This window comes from Phyllobates terribilis, unplaced genomic scaffold (assembly GCF_046119375.1).
Source record: "Phyllobates terribilis strain yellow unplaced genomic scaffold, ASM4611937v1 Scaffold_25__1_contigs__length_18738178, whole genome shotgun sequence".
NCBI classification, from domain to species: domain Eukaryota; kingdom Metazoa; phylum Chordata; class Amphibia; order Anura; family Dendrobatidae; genus Phyllobates; species Phyllobates terribilis.
Genome location: NW_027362785.1, coordinates 163,520 through 182,518, shown reverse-complemented (window position 1 = coordinate 182,518; position 18,999 = coordinate 163,520).

The following is an 18,999-nucleotide window of genomic DNA, read 5'->3' as shown; positions in this document are numbered from 1 at the left end:
CATAGGAGCAGTACTATAGTAGTTATATTCTTGTACATAGGAGCATTATTATAGTAGTTATATTACTGTACATAGGGGGCAGTATTATAGTAGTTATATTCTTGTACATAGGGAGCAGTATTATAGTAGTTATATTCTTGTACATAGGGGGCAGTATTATAGTAGTTATATTCTTGTACATAGGAGCCATATTATAGTAGTTATATTCTTGTACATAGGAGCAGTATTATAGTAGTTATATTCTTGTACATAGGAGCAGTATTATAGTAGTTATATTCTTGTACATAGGAGCAGTATTATAGTAGTCATATTCTTGTTCATAGGGGCAGTATTATAGTAGTTATATTCTTGTACATAGGAGCAGTATTATAGTAGTTATATTCTTGTACATAGAGAGCAGTATTATAGTAGTTATATTCTTGTACGTAGGGGGCAGTATTATAGTAGTTATATTCTTGTACATAGGGGCAGTATTATAGTAGTTATATTCTTGTACATAGGGGCAGTATTATAGTAGTTATATTCTTGTACATAGGGGGCAGTATTATAGTAGTTATATTCTTGTACATAGGAGCAGTATTATAGTAGTTATATTCTTGTACATAGGGAGCAGTATTATAGTAGTTATATTCTTGTACATAGGAGCAGTATTATAGTACTTATATTCTTGTACATAGGGGCAGTATTATAGTAGTTATATTCTTGTACATAGGGGGCAGTATTATAGTAGTTATATTCTTGTACATAGGAGCAGTATTATAGTAGTTATATTACTGTACATAGGAGCAGTATTATAGTAGTTATATTCTTGTACATAGGGAGCAGTATTATAGTAGTTATATTCTTGTACATAGGGAGCAGTATTATAGTAGTTATATTCTTGTACATAGGGAGCAGTATTATAGTAGTTATATTCTTGTACGTAGGGGGCAGTATTATAGTAGTTATATTCTTGTACATAGGGGCAGTATTATAGTAGTTATATTCTTGTACATAGGGGCAGTATTATAGTAGTTATATTCTTGTATATAGGGGGCAGTATTATAGTAGTTATATTCTTGTACATAGGGGGCAGTATTATAGTAGTTATATTCTTGTACATAGGAGCAGTACTATAGTAGTTATATTCTTGTACATAGGGGGCAGTATTATAGTAGTTATATTCTTGTACATAGGGGGCAGTATTATAGTAGTTATATTCTTGTACATAGGAGCAGTATTATAGTAGTTATATTCCTGTACATAGGAGCAGTATTATAGTAGTTATATTCCTGTACATAGGAGCATTATTATAGTAGTTATATTTTTGTACATAGGGGGCAGTATTAGAGTAGTTATATTCTTGTACATAGGAGCAGTATTATAGTAGTTATATTCTTGTACATAGGGGGCAGTATTATAGTAGTTATATTCTTGTACATAGGAGCATTATTATAGTAGTTATATTACTGTACATAGGGGGCAGTATTATAGTAGTTATATTCTTGTACATAGGGAGCAGTATTATAGTAGTTATATTCTTGTACATAGGGGGCAGTATTATAGTAGTTATATTCTTGTACATAGGAGCCATATTATAGTAGTTATATTCTTGTACATAGGAGCAGTATTATAGTAGTTATATTCTTGTACATAGGAGCAGTATTATAGTAGTTATATTCTTGTACATAGGAGCAGTATTATAGTAGTCATATTCTTGTTCATAGGGGCAGTATTATAGTAGTTATATTCTTGTACATAGGAGCAGTATTATAGTAGTTATATTCTTGTACATAGAGAGCAGTATTATAGTAGTTATATTCTTGTACGTAGGGGGCAGTATTATAGTAGTTATATTCTTGTACATAGGGGCAGTATTATAGTAGTTATATTCTTGTACATAGGGGCAGTATTATAGTAGTTATATTCTTGTACATAGGGGGCAGTATTATAGTAGTTATATTCTTGTACATAGGGGCAGTATTATAGTAGTTATATTCTTGTACATAGGGGGCAGTATTATAGTAGTTATATTCTTGTACATAGGAGCAGTATTATAGTAGTTATATTCTTGTACATAGGGAGCAGTATTATAGTAGTTATATTCTTGTATATAGGGGCAGTATTATAGTAGTTATATTCTTGTACATAGGGGCAGTATTATAGTAGTTATATTCTTGTACATAGGGGCAGTATTATAGTAGTTATATTCTTGTACATAGGGGCAGTATTATAGTAGTTATATTCTTGTACATAGGGGGCAGTATTATAGTAGTTATATTCTTGTACATAGGAGCAGTATTATAGTAGTTATATTCTTGTACATAGGAGCAGTATTATAGTAGTTATATTCTTGTACATAGGAGCAGTATTATAGTAGTTATATTCCTGTACATAGGAGCATTATTATAGTAGTTATATTTTTGTACATAGGGGGCAGTATTAGAGTAGTTATATTCTTGTACATAGGAGCAGTATTATAGTAGTTATATTCTTGTACATAGGGGGCAGTATTATAGTAGTTATATTCTTGTACATAGGAGCAGTACTATAGTAGTTATATTCTTGTACATAGGAGCATTATTATAGTAGTTATATTACTGTACATAGGGGGCAGTATTATAGTAGTTATATTCTTGTACATAGGGAGCATTATTATAGTAGTTATATTCTTGTACATAGGGGGCAGTATTATAGTAGTTATATTCTTGTACATAGGAGCCATATTATAGTAGTTATATTCTTGTACATAGGAGCAGTATTATAGTAGTTATATTCTTGTACATAGGAGCAGTATTATAGTAGTTATATTCTTGTACATAGGAGCAGTATTATAGTAGTCATATTCTTGTTCATAGGGGCAGTATTATAGTAGTTATATTCTTGTACATAGGAGCAGTATTATAGTAGTTATATTCTTGTACATAGAGAGCAGTATTATAGTAGTTATATTCTTGTACGTAGGGGGCAGTATTATAGTAGTTATATTCTTGTACATAGGGGCAGTATTATAGTAGTTATATTCTTGTACATAGGGGCAGTATTATAGTAGTTATATTCTTGTACATAGGGGGCAGTATTATAGTAGTTATATTCTTGTACATAGGAGCAGTATTATAGTAGTTATATTCTTGTACATAGGGAGCAGTATTATAGTAGTTATATTCTTGTACATAGGAGCAGTATTATAGTAGTTATATTCTTGTACATAGGGGCAGTATTATAGTAGTTATATTCTTGTACATAGGGGGCAGTATTATAGTAGTTATATTCTTGTACATAGGAGCAGTATTATAGTAGTTATATTACTGTACATAGGAGCAGTATTATAGTAGTTATATTCTTGTACATAGGGAGCAGTATTATAGTAGTTATATTCTTGTACATAGGGAGCAGTATTATAGTAGTTATATTCTTGTACATAGGGAGCAGTATTATAGTAGTTATATTCTTGTACATAGGAGCAGTATTATAGTAGTTATATTCCTGTACATAGGAGCAGTATTATAGTAGTTATATTCCTGTACATAGGAGCATTATTATAGTAGTTATATTTTTGTACATAGGGGGCAGTATTAGAGTAGTTATATTCTTGTACATAGGAGCAGTATTATAGTAGTTATATTCTTGTACATAGGGGGCAGTATTATAGTAGTTATATTCTTGTACATAGGAGCATTATTATAGTAGTTATATTACTGTACATAGGGGGCAGTATTATAGTAGTTATATTCTTGTACATAGGGAGCAGTATTATAGTAGTTATATTCTTGTACATAGGGGGCAGTATTATAGTAGTTATATTCTTGTACATAGGAGCCATATTATAGTAGTTATATTCTTGTACATAGGAGCAGTATTATAGTAGTTATATTCTTGTACATAGGAGCAGTATTATAGTAGTTATATTCTTGTACATAGGAGCAGTATTATAGTAGTCATATTCTTGTTCATAGGGGCAGTATTATAGTAGTTATATTCTTGTACATAGGAGCAGTATTATAGTAGTTATATTCTTGTACATAGAGAGCAGTATTATAGTAGTTATATTCTTGTACGTAGGGGGCAGTATTATAGTAGTTATATTCTTGTACATAGGGGCAGTATTATAGTAGTTATATTCTTGTACATAGGGGCAGTATTATAGTAGTTATATTCTTGTACATAGGGGGCAGTATTATAGTAGTTATATTCTTGTACATAGGGGCAGTATTATAGTAGTTATATTCTTGTACATAGGCTGCAGTATTATAGTAGTTATATTCTTGTACATAGGAGCAGTATTATAGTAGTTATATTCTTGTACATAGGGAGCAGTATTATAGTAGTTATATTCTTGTATATAGGGGCAGTATTATAGTAGTTATATTCTTGTACATAGGGGCAGTATTATAGTAGTTATATTCTTGTACATAGGGGCAGTATTATAGTAGTTATATTCTTGTACATAGGGGCAGTATTATAGTAGTTATATTCTTGTACATAGGGGGCAGTATTATAGTAGTTATATTCTTGTACATAGGAGCAGTATTATAGTAGTTATATTCTTGTACATAGGAGCAGTATTATAGTAGTTATATTCTTGTACATAGGAGCAGTATTATAGTAGTTATATTCCTGTACATAGGAGCATTATTATAGTAGTTATATTTTTGTACATAGGGGGCAGTATTAGAGTAGTTATATTCTTGTACATAGGAGCAGTATTATAGTAGTTATATTCTTGTACATAGGGGGCAGTATTATAGTAGTTATATTCTTGTACATAGGAGCAGTACTATAGTAGTTATATTCTTGTACATAGGAGCATTATTATAGTAGTTATATTACTGTACATAGGGGGCAGTATTATAGTAGTTATATTCTTGTACATAGGGAGCATTATTATAGTAGTTATATTCTTGTACATAGGGGGCAGTATTATAGTAGTTATATTCTTGTACATAGGAGCCATATTATAGTAGTTATATTCTTGTACATAGGAGCAGTATTATAGTAGTTATATTCTTGTACATAGGAGCAGTATTATAGTAGTTATATTCTTGTACATAGGAGCAGTATTATAGTAGTCATATTCTTGTTCATAGGGGCAGTATTATAGTAGTTATATTCTTGTTCATAGGAGCAGTATTATAGTAGTTATATTCTTGTACATAGAGAGCAGTATTATAGTAGTTATATTCTTGTACGTAGGGGGCAGTATTATAGTAGTTATATTCTTGTACATAGGGGCAGTATTATAGTAGTTATATTCTTGTACATAGGGGCAGTATTATAGTAGTTATATTCTTGTACATAGGGGGCAGTATTATAGTAGTTATATTCTTGTACATAGGAGCAGTATTATAGTAGTTATATTCTTGTACATAGGGAGCAGTATTATAGTAGTTATATTCTTGTACATAGGAGCAGTATTATAGTAGTTATATTCTTGTACATAGGGGCAGTATTATAGTAGTTATATTCTTGTACATAGGGGGCAGTATTATAGTAGTTATATTCTTGTACATAGGAGCAGTATTATAGTAGTTATATTACTGTACATAGGAGCAGTATTATAGTAGTTATATTCTTGTACATAGGGAGCAGTATTATAGTAGTTATATTCTTGTACATAGGGAGCAGTATTATAGTAGTTATATTCTTGTACATAGGGAGCAGTATTATAGTAGTTATATTCTTGTACGTAGGGGGCAGTATTATAGTAGTTATATTCTTGTACATAGGGGCAGTATTATAGTAGTTATATTCTTGTACATAGGGGCAGTATTATAGTAGTTATATTCTTGTATATAGGGGGCAGTATTATAGTAGTTATATTCTTGTACATAGGGGGCAGTATTATAGTAGTTATATTCTTGTACATAGGAGCAGTACTATAGTAGTTATATTCTTGTACATAGGGGGCAGTATTATAGTAGTTATATTCTTGTACATAGGGGGCAGTATTATAGTAGTTATATTCTTGTACATAGGAGCAGTATTATAGTAGTTATATTCCTGTACATAGGAGCAGTATTATAGTAGTTATATTCCTGTACATAGGAGCATTATTATAGTAGTTATATTTTTGTACATAGGGGGCAGTATTAGAGTAGTTATATTCTTGTACATAGGAGCAGTATTATAGTAGTTATATTCTTGTACATAGGGGGCAGTATTATAGTAGTTATATTCTTGTACATAGGAGCATTATTATAGTAGTTATATTACTGTACATAGGGGGCAGTATTATAGTAGTTATATTCTTGTACATAGGGAGCAGTATTATAGTAGTTATATTCTTGTACATAGGGGGCAGTATTATAGTAGTTATATTCTTGTACATAGGAGCCATATTATAGTAGTTATATTCTTGTACATAGGAGCAGTATTATAGTAGTTATATTCTTGTACATAGGAGCAGTATTATAGTAGTTATATTCTTGTACATAGGAGCAGTATTATAGTAGTCATATTCTTGTTCATAGGGGCAGTATTATAGTAGTTATATTCTTGTACATAGGAGCAGTATTATAGTAGTTATATTCTTGTACATAGAGAGCAGTATTATAGTAGTTATATTCTTGTACGTAGGGGGCAGTATTATAGTAGTTATATTCTTGTACATAGGGGCAGTATTATAGTAGTTATATTCTTGTACATAGGGGCAGTATTATAGTAGTTATATTCTTGTACATAGGGGGCAGTATTATAGTAGTTATATTCTTGTACATAGGAGCAGTATTATAGTAGTTATATTCTTGTACATAGGGAGCAGTATTATAGTAGTTATATTCTTGTACATAGGAGCAGTATTATAGTAGTTATATTCTTGTACATAGGGGCAGTATTATAGTAGTTATATTCTTGTACATAGGGGGCAGTATTATAGTAGTTATATTCTTGTACATAGGAGCAGTATTATAGTAGTTATATTACTGTACATAGGAGCAGAATTATAGTAGTTATATTCTTGTACATAGGGAGCAGTATTATAGTAGTTATATTCTTGTACATAGGGGCAGTATTATAGTAGTTATATTCTTGTACATAGGGGGCAGTATTATAGTAGTTATATTCTTGTACATAGGAGCAGTATTATAGTAGTTATATTACTGTACATAGGAGCAGTATTATAGTAGTTATATTCTTGTACATAGGGAGCAGTATTATAGTAGTTATATTCTTGTACGTAGGGGGCAGTATTATAGTAGTTATATTCTTGTACATAGGGGCAGTATTATAGTAGTTATATTCTTGTACATAGGGGCAGTATTATAGTAGTTATATTCTTGTATATAGGGGGCAGTATTATAGTAGTTATATTCTTGTACATAGGGGGCAGTATTATAGTAGTTATATTCTTGTACATAGGAGCAGTACTATAGTAGTTATATTCTTGTACATAGGGGGCAGTATTATAGTAGTTATATTCTTGTACATAGGGGCAGTATTATAGTAGTTATATTCTTGTACATAGGGGACAGTATTATAGTAGTTATATTCTTATACATAGGGGGCAGTATTATAGTAGTTATGTTCTTGTACATAGGTGCAGTATTATAGTAGTTATATTCTTGTACATAGGAGCAGTATTATAGTATTTATATTCTTGTACATAGGGGGCAGTATTATAGTAGTTATATTCTTGTACATAGGGGGCAGTATTATAGTAGTTATATTCTTGTACATAGGAGCAGTATTATAGTATTTATATTCTTGTACATAGGGGGCAGTATTATAGTAGTTATATTCTTGTACATAGGGGGCAGTATTATAGTGTTTATATTCTTGTACATAGGGGCAGTATTATAGTAGTTATATTCTTGTACATAGGGGCAGTATTATAGTAGTTATATTCTTATACATAGGGGGCAGTATTATAGTAGTTATGTTCTTGTACATAGGTGCAGTATTATAGTAGTTATATTCTTGTACATAGGAGCAGTATTATAGTAGTTATATTCTTGTACATAGAAGCAGTATTATAGTAGTTTTACTCTTGTACATAGGGGACAGTATTATAGTAGTTATATTCTTGTACATAGGAGCAGTATTATAGTAGTTATATTCTTGTACATAGGGGCCGTATTATAGTAGTTATATTCTTGTATATAGGGGCAGTATTATAGTAGTTATGTTCTTGTACATAGGAGCAGTATTATAGCAGTTACATTTTTGTACATAGGGGGCAGTATTATAGTAGTTATATTCTTGTACATAGGTGCAGTATTATAGTAGTTATATTCTTGTACATAGGATCAGTATTATAGTAGTTATATTCTTGTACATAGGGGCAGTAATATAGTAGTTATATTCTTGTACATAGGGGGCAGTATTATAGTAGTTATATTCTTGTACATAGGAGCAGTATTATAGTAGTTATATTCTTGTATATAGGAGCAGTATTATAGTAGTTATATTCTTGTACATAGGGGCAGTATTATAGTAGTTATATTCTTGTACATAGGGGGCAGTATTATAGTAGTTATATTCTTGTACATAGGAGCAGTATTATAGTAGTTATATTCTTGTATATAGGAGCAGTATTATAGTAGTTATATTCTTGTACATAGGGGCAGTATTATAGTAGTTATATTCTTGTACATAGGAGCAGTATTATAGTAGTTATATTCTTGTACATAGGAGCAGTATTATAGTACTTATATTACTGTACATAGGAGCAGTATTATAGTAGTTATATTCTTGTACATAGGGAGCAGTATTATAGTAGTTATATTCTTGTACATAGGAGCAGTATTATAGTAGTTATATTCTTGTACATAGGAGCAGTATTATAGTAGTTATATTCTTGTACATAGGGGGCAGTATTATAGTAGTTATATTCTTGTACATAGGAGCAGTATTATAGTAGTTATATTCTTGTACATAGGAGCAGTATTATAGTAGTTATATTACTGTACATAGGAGCAGTATTATAGTAGTTATATTCTTGTACATAGGGAGCAGTATTATAGTAGTTATATTCTTGTACATAGGAGCAGTATTATAGTAGTTATATTCTTGTACATAGGAGCAGTATTATAGTAGTTATATTCTTGTACATAGGGGCCGTATTATAGTAGTTATATTCTTGTATATAGGGGGCAGTATTATAGTAGTTATGTTCTTGTACATAGGAGCAGTATTATAGCAGTTATATTTTTGTACATAGGGGGCAGTATTATAGTAGTTATATTCTTGTACATAGGAGCAGTATTATAGTAGTTATATTCTTGTACATAGGGGGCAGTATTATAGTAGTTATATTCTTATACATAGGGGGCAGTATTATAGTAGTTATGTTCTTGTACATAGGTGCAGTATTATAGTAGTTATATTCTTGTACATAGGGGCAGTATTATAGTAGTTATATTCTTGTACATAGGAGCAGTATTATAGTAGTTATATTCTTGTACATAGGGGGCAGTATTATAGTAGTTATATTCTTGTACATAGGGGCAGTATTATAGTAGTTATATTCTTGTACATAGGATCAGTATTATAGTAGTTATATTCTTGTACATAGGAGCAGTATTATAGTAGTTATATTCTTGTACATAGGGGCAGTATTATAGTAGTTATATTCTTGTACATAGGAGCAGTATTATAGTAGTTATATTCTTGTACATAGGGGGCAGTATTATAGTAGTTATATTCTTATACATAGGGGGCAGTATTATAGTAGTTATGTTCTTGTACATAGGTGCAGTATTATAGTAGTTATATTCTTGTACATAGAGGCAGTATTATAGTAGTTATATTCTTGTATATAGGAGCAGTATTATAGTAGTTATATTCTTGTACATAGGGGGCAGTATTATAGTAGTTATATTCTTATACATAGGGGGCAGTATTATAGTAGTTATATTCTTGTACATAGGAGCAGTATTATAGTAGTTATATTCTTGTACATAGGAGCAGTATTGTAGTAGTTTTATTCTTGTACATAGGGGACAGTATTATAGTAGTTATATTCTTGTACATAGGAGCAGTATTGTAGTAGTTTTATTCTTGTACATAGGGGGCAGTATTATAGTAGTTATATTCTTGTACATAGGAGCAGTATTGTAGTAGTTTTATTCTTGTACATAGGGGACAGTATTATAGTAGTTATATTCTTGTACATAGGAGCAGTATTATAGTAGTTATATTCTTGTACATAGGGGCAGTATTATAGTGTTTATATTCTTGTACATAGGGGCAGTATTATAGTAGTTATATTCTTGTACATAGGGGCAGTATTATAGTAGTTATATTCTTATACATAGGGGGCAGTATTATAGTAGTTATGTTCTTGTACATAGGTGCAGTATTATAGTAGTTATATTCTTGTACATAGGAGCAGTATTATAGTAGTTATATTCTTGTACATAGAAGCAGTATTATAGTAGTTTTACTCTTGTACATAGGGGACAGTATTATAGTAGTTATATTCTTGTACATAGGTGCAGTATTATAGTAGTTATATTCTTGTACATAGGAGCAGTATTATAGTAGTTATATTCTTGTACATAGAAGCAGTATTATAGTAGTTTTACTCTTGTACATAGGGGTCAGTATTATAGTAGTTATATTCTTGTACATAGGGGCAGTATTATAGTAGTTATATTCTTGTACATAGGGGCAGTATTATAGTAGTTATATTCTTGTACATAGGGGGCAGTATTATAGTAGTTATATTCTTGTACATAGGGGGCAGTATTATAGTGTTTATATTCTTGTACATAGGGGCAGTATTATAGTAGTTATATTCTTGTACATAGGGGCAGTATTATAGTAGTTATATTCTTATACATAGGGGGCAGTATTATAGTAGTTATGTTCTTGTACATAGGTGCAGTATTATAGTAGTTATATTCTTGTACATAGGAGCAGTATTATAGTAGTTATATTCTTGTACATAGAAGCAGTATTATAGTAGTTTTACTCTTGTACATAGGGGACAGTATTATAGTAGTTATATTCTTGTACATAGGTGCAGTATTATAGTAGTTATATTCTTGTACATAGGAGCAGTATTATAGTAGTTATATTCTTGTACATAGAAGCAGTATTATAGTAGTTTTACTCTTGTACATAGGGGTCAGTATTATAGTAGTTATATTCTTGTACATAGGGGCCGTATTATAGTAGTTATATTCTTGTATATAGGGGGCAGTATTATAGTAGTTATGTTCTTGTACATAGGAGCAGTATTATAGCAGTTACATTTTTGTACATAGGGGGCAGTATTATAGTAGTTATATTCTTGTACATAGGTGCAGTATTATAGTAGTTATATTCTTGTACATAGGATCAGTATTATAGTAGTTATATTCTTGTACATAGGGGCAGTAATATAGTAGTTATATTCTTGTACATAGGGGGCAGTATTATAGTAGTTATATTCTTGTACATAGGAGCAGTATTATAGTAGTTATATTCTTGTACATAGGAGCAGTATTATAGTAGTTATATTCTTGTACATAGGGGCAGTATTATAGTAGTTATATTCTTGTACATAGGGGGCAGTATTATAGTAGCTATATTCTTGTACATAGGAGCAGTATTATAGTAGTTATATTCTTGTACATAGGAGCAGTATTATAGTAGTTATATTCTTGTACATAGGGGGCAGTATTATAGTAGTTATATTCTTGTACATAGGAGCAGTATTATAGTAGTTATATTCTTGTACATAGGAGCAGTATTATAGTAGTTATATTACTGTACATAGGAGCAGTATTATAGTAGTTATATTCTTGTACATAGGGAGCAGTATTATAGTAGTTATATTCTTGTACATAGGAGCAGTATTATAGTAGTTATATTCTTGTACATAGGGGGCAGTATTATAGTAGTTATATTCTTGTACATAGGAGCAGTATTATAGTAGTTATATTCTTGTACATAGGAGCAGTATTATAGTAGTTATATTACTGTACATAGGAGCAGTATTATAGTAGTTATATTCTTGTACATAGGGAGCAGTATTATAGTAGTTATATTCTTGTACATAGGAGCAGTATTATAGTAGTTATATTCTTGTACATAGGAGCAGTATTATAGTAGTTATATTCTTGTACATAGGGGCCGTATTATAGTAGTTATATTCTTGTACATAGGAGCAGTATTATAGTAGTTATATTCTTGTACATAGGAGCAGTATTATAGTAGTTATATTCTTGTACATAGGGGCCGTATTATAATAGTTATATTCTTGTACATAGGAGCAGTATTATAGTAGTTATGTTCTTGTACATAGGAGCAGTATTATAGCAGTTATATTTTTGTACATAGGGGGCAGTATTATAGTAGTTATATTCTTGTACATAGGAGCAGTATTATAGTAGTTATATTCTTGTACATAGGATCAGTATTATAGTAGTTATATTCTTGTACATAGGGGCAGTATTATAGTAGTTATATTCTTGTACATAGGATCAGTATTATAGTAGTTATATTCTTGTACATAGGAGCAGTATTATAGTAGTTATATTCTTGTACATAGGGGCAGTATTATAGTAGTTATATTCTTGTACATAGGAGCAGTATTATAGTAGTTATATTCTTGTACATAGGGGGCAGTATTATAGTAGTTATATTCTTATACATAGGGGGCAGTATTATAGTAGTTATGTTCTTGTACATAGGTGCAGTATTATAGTAGTTATATTCTTGTACATAGGGGCAGTATTATAGTAGTTATATTCTTGTACATAGGAGCAGTATTATAGTAGTTATATTCTTGTACATAGGGGGCAGTATTATAGTAGTTATATTCTTGTACATAGGATCAGTATTATAGTAGTTATATTCTTGTACATAGGAGCAGTATTATAGTAGTTATATTCTTGTACATAGGGGCAGTATTATAGTATTTATATTCTTGTACATAGGAGCAGTATTATAGTAGTTATATTCTTGTACATAGGGGGCAGTATTATAGTAGTTATATTCTTATACATAGGGGGCAGTATTATAGTAGTTATGTTCTTGTACATAGGTGCAGTATTATAGTAGTTATATTCTTGTACATAGAGGCAGTATTATAGTAGTTATATTCTTGTATATAGGAGCAGTATTATAGTAGTTATATTCTTGTACATAGGGGGCAGTATTATAGTAGTTATATTCTTATACATAGGGGGCAGTATTATACTAGTTATATTCTTGTACATAGGAGCAGTATTATAGTAGTTATATTCTTGTACATAGGAGCAGTATTGTAGTAGTTTTATTCTTGTACATAGGGGACAGTATTATAGTAGTTATATTCTTGTACATAGGAGCAGTATTATAGTAGTTATGTTCTTGTACATAGGTGCAGTATTATGGTAGTTATATTCTTGTACATAGGAGCAGTATTATAGTAGTTATATTCTTGTACATAGAAGCAGTATTATAGTAGTTTTACTCTTGTACATAGGGGACAGTATTATAGTAGTTATATTCTTGTACATAGGTGCAGTATTATAGTAGTTATATTCTTGTACATAGGAGCAGTATTATAGTAGTTATATTCTTGTACATAGAAGCAGTATTATAGTAGTTTTACTCTTGTACATAGGGGTCAGTATTATAGTAGTTATATTCTTGTACATAGGGGCAGTATTATAGTAGTTATATTCTTGTACATAGGGGCAGTATTATAGTAGTTATATTCTTGTACATAGGGGGCAGTATTATAGTAGTTATATTCTTGTACATAGGGGGCAGTATTATAGTGTTTATATTCTTGTACATAGGGGCAGTATTATAGTAGTTATATTCTTGTACATAGGGGCAGTATTATAGTAGTTATATTCTTATACATAGGGGGCAGTATTATAGTAGTTATGTTCTTGTACATAGGTGCAGTATTATAGTAGTTATATTCTTGTACATAGGAGCAGTATTATAGTAGTTATATTCTTGTACATAGAAGCAGTATTATAGTAGTTTTACTCTTGTACATAGGGGACAGTATTATAGTAGTTATATTCTTGTACATAGGTGCAGTATTATAGTAGTTATATTCTTGTACATAGAAGCAGTATTATAGTAGTTATATTCTTGTACATAGAAGCAGTATTATAGTAGTTTTACTCTTGTACATAGGGGGCAGTATTATAGTAGTTATATTCTTGTACATAGGGGGCAGTATTATAGTAGTTATATTCTTGTACATAGGAGCAGTATTATAGTAGTTATATTCTTGTACATAGAAGCAGTATTATAGTAGTTTTACTCTTGTACATAGGGGGCAGTATTATAGTAGTTATATTCTTGTACATAGGGGGCAGTATTATAGTAGTTATATTCTTGTACATAGGAGCAGTATTATAGTAGTTATATTCTTGTACATAGAAGCAGTATTATAGTAGTTTTACTCTTGTACATAGGGGTCAGTATTATAGTAGTTATATTCTTGTACATAGGGGCCGTATTATAGTAGTTATATTCTTGTATATAGGGGGCAGTATTATAGTAGTTATGTTCTTGTACATAGGAGCAGTATTATAGCAGTTACATTTTTGTACATAGGGGGCAGTATTATAGTAGTTATATTCTTGTACATAGGTGCAGTATTATAGTAGTTATATTCTTGTACATAGGATCAGTATTATAGTAGTTATATTCTTGTACATAGGGGCAGTAATATAGTAGTTATATTCTTGTACATAGGGGGCAGTATTATAGTAGTTATATTCTTGTACATAGGAGCAGTATTATAGTAGTTATATTCTTGTACATAGGAGCAGTATTATAGTAGTTATATTCTTGTACATAGGGGCAGTATTATAGTAGTTATATTCTTGTACATAGGGGGCAGTATTATAGTAGCTATATTCTTGTACATAGGAGCAGTATTATAGTAGTTATATTCTTGTACATAGGAGCAGTATTATAGTAGTTATATTCTTGTACATAGGGGGCAGTATTATAGTAGTTATATTCTTGTACATAGGAGCAGTATTATAGTAGTTATATTCTTGTACATAGGAGCAGTATTATAGTAGTTATATTACTGTACATAGGAGCAGTATTATAGTAGTTATATTCTTGTACATAGGGAGCAGTATTATAGTAGTTATATTCTTGTACATAGGAGCAGTATTATAGTAGTTATATTCTTGTACATAGGGGGCAGTATTATAGTAGTTATATTCTTGTACATAGGAGCAGTATTATAGTAGTTATATTCTTGTACATAGGAGCAGTATTATAGTAGTTATATTCTTGTACATAGGGGCAGTATTATAGTAGTTATATTCTTGTACATAGGATCAGTATTATAGTAGTTATATTCTTGTACATAGGAGCAGTATTATAGTAGTTATATTCTTGTACATAGGGGCAGTATTATAGTAGTTATATTCTTGTACATAGGAGCAGTATTATAGTAGTTATATTCTTGTACATAGGGGGCAGTATTATAGTAGTTATATTCTTATACATAGGGGGCAGTATTATAGTAGTTATGTTCTTGTACATAGGTGCAGTATTATAGTAGTTATATTCTTGTACATAGGGGCAGTATTATAGTAGTTATATTCTTGTACATAGGAGCAGTATTATAGTAGTTATATTCTTGTACATAGGGGGCAGTATTATAGTAGTTATATTCTTGTACATAGGATCAGTATTATAGTAGTTATATTCTTGTACATAGGAGCAGTATTATAGTAGTTATATTCTTGTACATAGGGGCAGTATTATAGTATTTATATTCTTGTACATAGGAGCAGTATTATAGTAGTTATATTCTTGTACATAGGGGGCAGTATTATAGTAGTTATATTCTTATACATAGGGGGCAGTATTATAGTAGTTATGTTCTTGTACATAGGTGCAGTATTATAGTAGTTATATTCTTGTACATAGAGGCAGTATTATAGTAGTTATATTCTTGTATATAGGAGCAGTATTATAGTAGTTATATTCTTGTACATAGGGGGCAGTATTATAGTAGTTATATTCTTATACATAGGGGGCAGTATTATACTAGTTATATTCTTGTACATAGGAGCAGTATTATAGTAGTTATATTCTTGTACATAGGAGCAGTATTGTAGTAGTTTTATTCTTGTACATAGGGGACAGTATTATAGTAGTTATATTCTTGTACATAGGAGCAGTATTATAGTAGTTATGTTCTTGTACATAGGTGCAGTATTATGGTAGTTATATTCTTGTACATAGGAGCAGTATTATAGTAGTTATATTCTTGTACATAGAAGCAGTATTATAGTAGTTTTACTCTTGTACATAGGGGACAGTATTATAGTAGTTATATTCTTGTACATAGGTGCAGTATTATAGTAGTTATATTCTTGTACATAGGAGCAGTATTATAGTAGTTATATTCTTGTACATAGAAGCAGTATTATAGTAGTTTTACTCTTGTACATAGGGGTCAGTATTATAGTAGTTATATTCTTGTACATAGGGGCAGTATTATAGTAGTTATATTCTTGTACATAGGGGCAGTATTATAGTAGTTATATTCTTGTACATAGGGGGCAGTATTATAGTAGTTATATTCTTGTACATAGGGGGCAGTATTATAGTGTTTATATTCTTGTACATAGGGGCAGTATTATAGTAGTTATATTCTTGTACATAGGGGCAGTATTATAGTAGTTATATTCTTATACATAGGGGGCAGTATTATAGTAGTTATGTTCTTGTACATAGGTGCAGTATTATAGTAGTTATATTCTTGTACATAGGAGCAGTATTATAGTAGTTATATTCTTGTACATAGAAGCAGTATTATAGTAGTTTTACTCTTGTACATAGGGGACAGTATTATAGTAGTTATATTCTTGTACATAGTTGCAGTATTATAGTAGTTATATTCTTGTACATAGGAGCAGTATTATAGTAGTTATATTCTTGTACATAGAAGCAGTATTATAGTAGTTTTACTCTTGTACATAGGGGTCAGTATTATAGTAGTTATATTCTTGTACATAGGGGCCGTATTATAGTAGTTATATTCTTGTACATAGGGGGCAGTATTATAGTAGTTATATTTTTGTACATAGGAGCATTATTATAGTAGTTATATTCTTGTACATAGGGGCAGTATTATAGTAGTTATATTCTTGTACATAGGATCAGTATTATAGTAGTTATATTCTTGTACATAGGGGCAGTAATATAGTAGTTATATTCTTGTACATAGGGGGCAGTATTATAGTAGTTATATTCTTGTACATAGGAGCAGTATTATAGTAGTTATATTCTTGTACATAGGAGCAGTATTATAGTAGTTATATTCTTGTACATAGGGGCAGTATTATAGTAGTTATATTCTTGTACATAGGGGGCAGTATTATAGTAGCTATATTCTTGTACATAGGAGCAGTATTATAGTAGTTATATTCTTGTACATAGGAGCAGTATTATAGTAGTTATATTCTTGTACATAGGGGGCAGTATTATAGTAGTTATATTCTTGTACATAGGAGCAGTATTATAGTAGTTATATTCTTGTACATAGGAGCAGTATTATAGTAGTTATATTACTGTACATAGGAGCAGTATTATAGTAGTTATATTCTTGTACATAGGGAGCAGTATTATAGTAGTTATATTCTTGTACATAGGAGCAGTATTATAGTAGTTATATTCTTGTACATAGGGGGCAGTATTATAGTAGTTATATTCTTGTACATAGGAGCAGTATTATAGTAGTTATATTCTTGTACATAGGAGCAGTATTATAGTAGTTATATTACTGTACATAGGAGCAGTATTATAGTAGTTATATTCTTGTACATAGGGAGCAGTATTATAGTAGTTATATTCTTGTACATAGGAGCAGTATTATAGTAGTTTTATTCTTGTACATAGGAGCAGTATTATAGTAGTTATATTCTTGTACATAGGGGCCATATTATAGTAGTTATATTCTTGTACATAGGAGCAGTTTTATAGTAGTTATATTCTTGTACATAGGAGCAGTATTATAGTAGTTATATTCTTGTACATAGGGGCCGTATTATAATAGTTATATTCTTGTACATAGGAGCAGTATTATAGTAGTTATGTTCTTGTACATAGGAGCAGTATTATAGCAGTTATATTTTTGTACATAGGGGGCAGTATTATAGTAGTTATATTCTTGTACATAGGAGCAGTATTATAGTAGTTATATTCTTGTACATAGGATCAGTATTATAGTAGTTATATTCTTGTACATAGGGGCAGTATTATAGTAGTTATATTCTTGTACATAGGATCAGTATTATAGTAGTTATATTCTTGTACATAGGGGCAGTATTATAGTAGTTATATTCTTGTACATAGGAGCAGTATTATAGTAGTTATATTCTTGTACATAGGGGGCAGTATTATAGTAGTTATATTCTTATACATAGGGGGCAGTATTATAGTAGTTATGTTCTTGTACATAGGTGCAGTATTATAGTAGTTATATTCTTGTACATAGGGGCAGTATTATAGTAGTTATATTCTTGTACATAGGAGCAGTATTATAGTAGTTATATTCTTGTACATAGGGGGCAGTATTATAGTAGTTATATTCTTGTACATAGGATCAGTATTATAGTAGTTATATTCTTGTACATAGGAGCAGTATTATAGTAGTTATATTCTTGTACATAGGGGCAGTATTATAGTATTTATATTCTTGTACATAGGAGCAGTATTATAGTAGTTATATTCTTGTACATAGGGGGCAGTATTATAGTAGTTATATTCTTATACATAGGGGGCAGTATTATAGTAGTTATGTTCTTGTACATAGGTGCAGTATTATAGTAGTTATATTCTTGTACATAGAGGCAGTATTATAGTAGTTATATTCTTGTATATAGGAGCAGTATTATAGTAGTTATATTCTTGTACATAGGGGGCAGTATTATAGTAGTTATATTCTTATACATAGGGGGCAGTATTATAGTAGTTATATTCTTGTACATAGGAGCAGTATTATAGTAGTTATATTCTTGTACATAGGAGCAGTATTGTAGTAGTTTTATTCTTGTACATAGGGGCAGTATTATAGTAGTTATATTCTTGTACATAGGAGCAGTATTATAG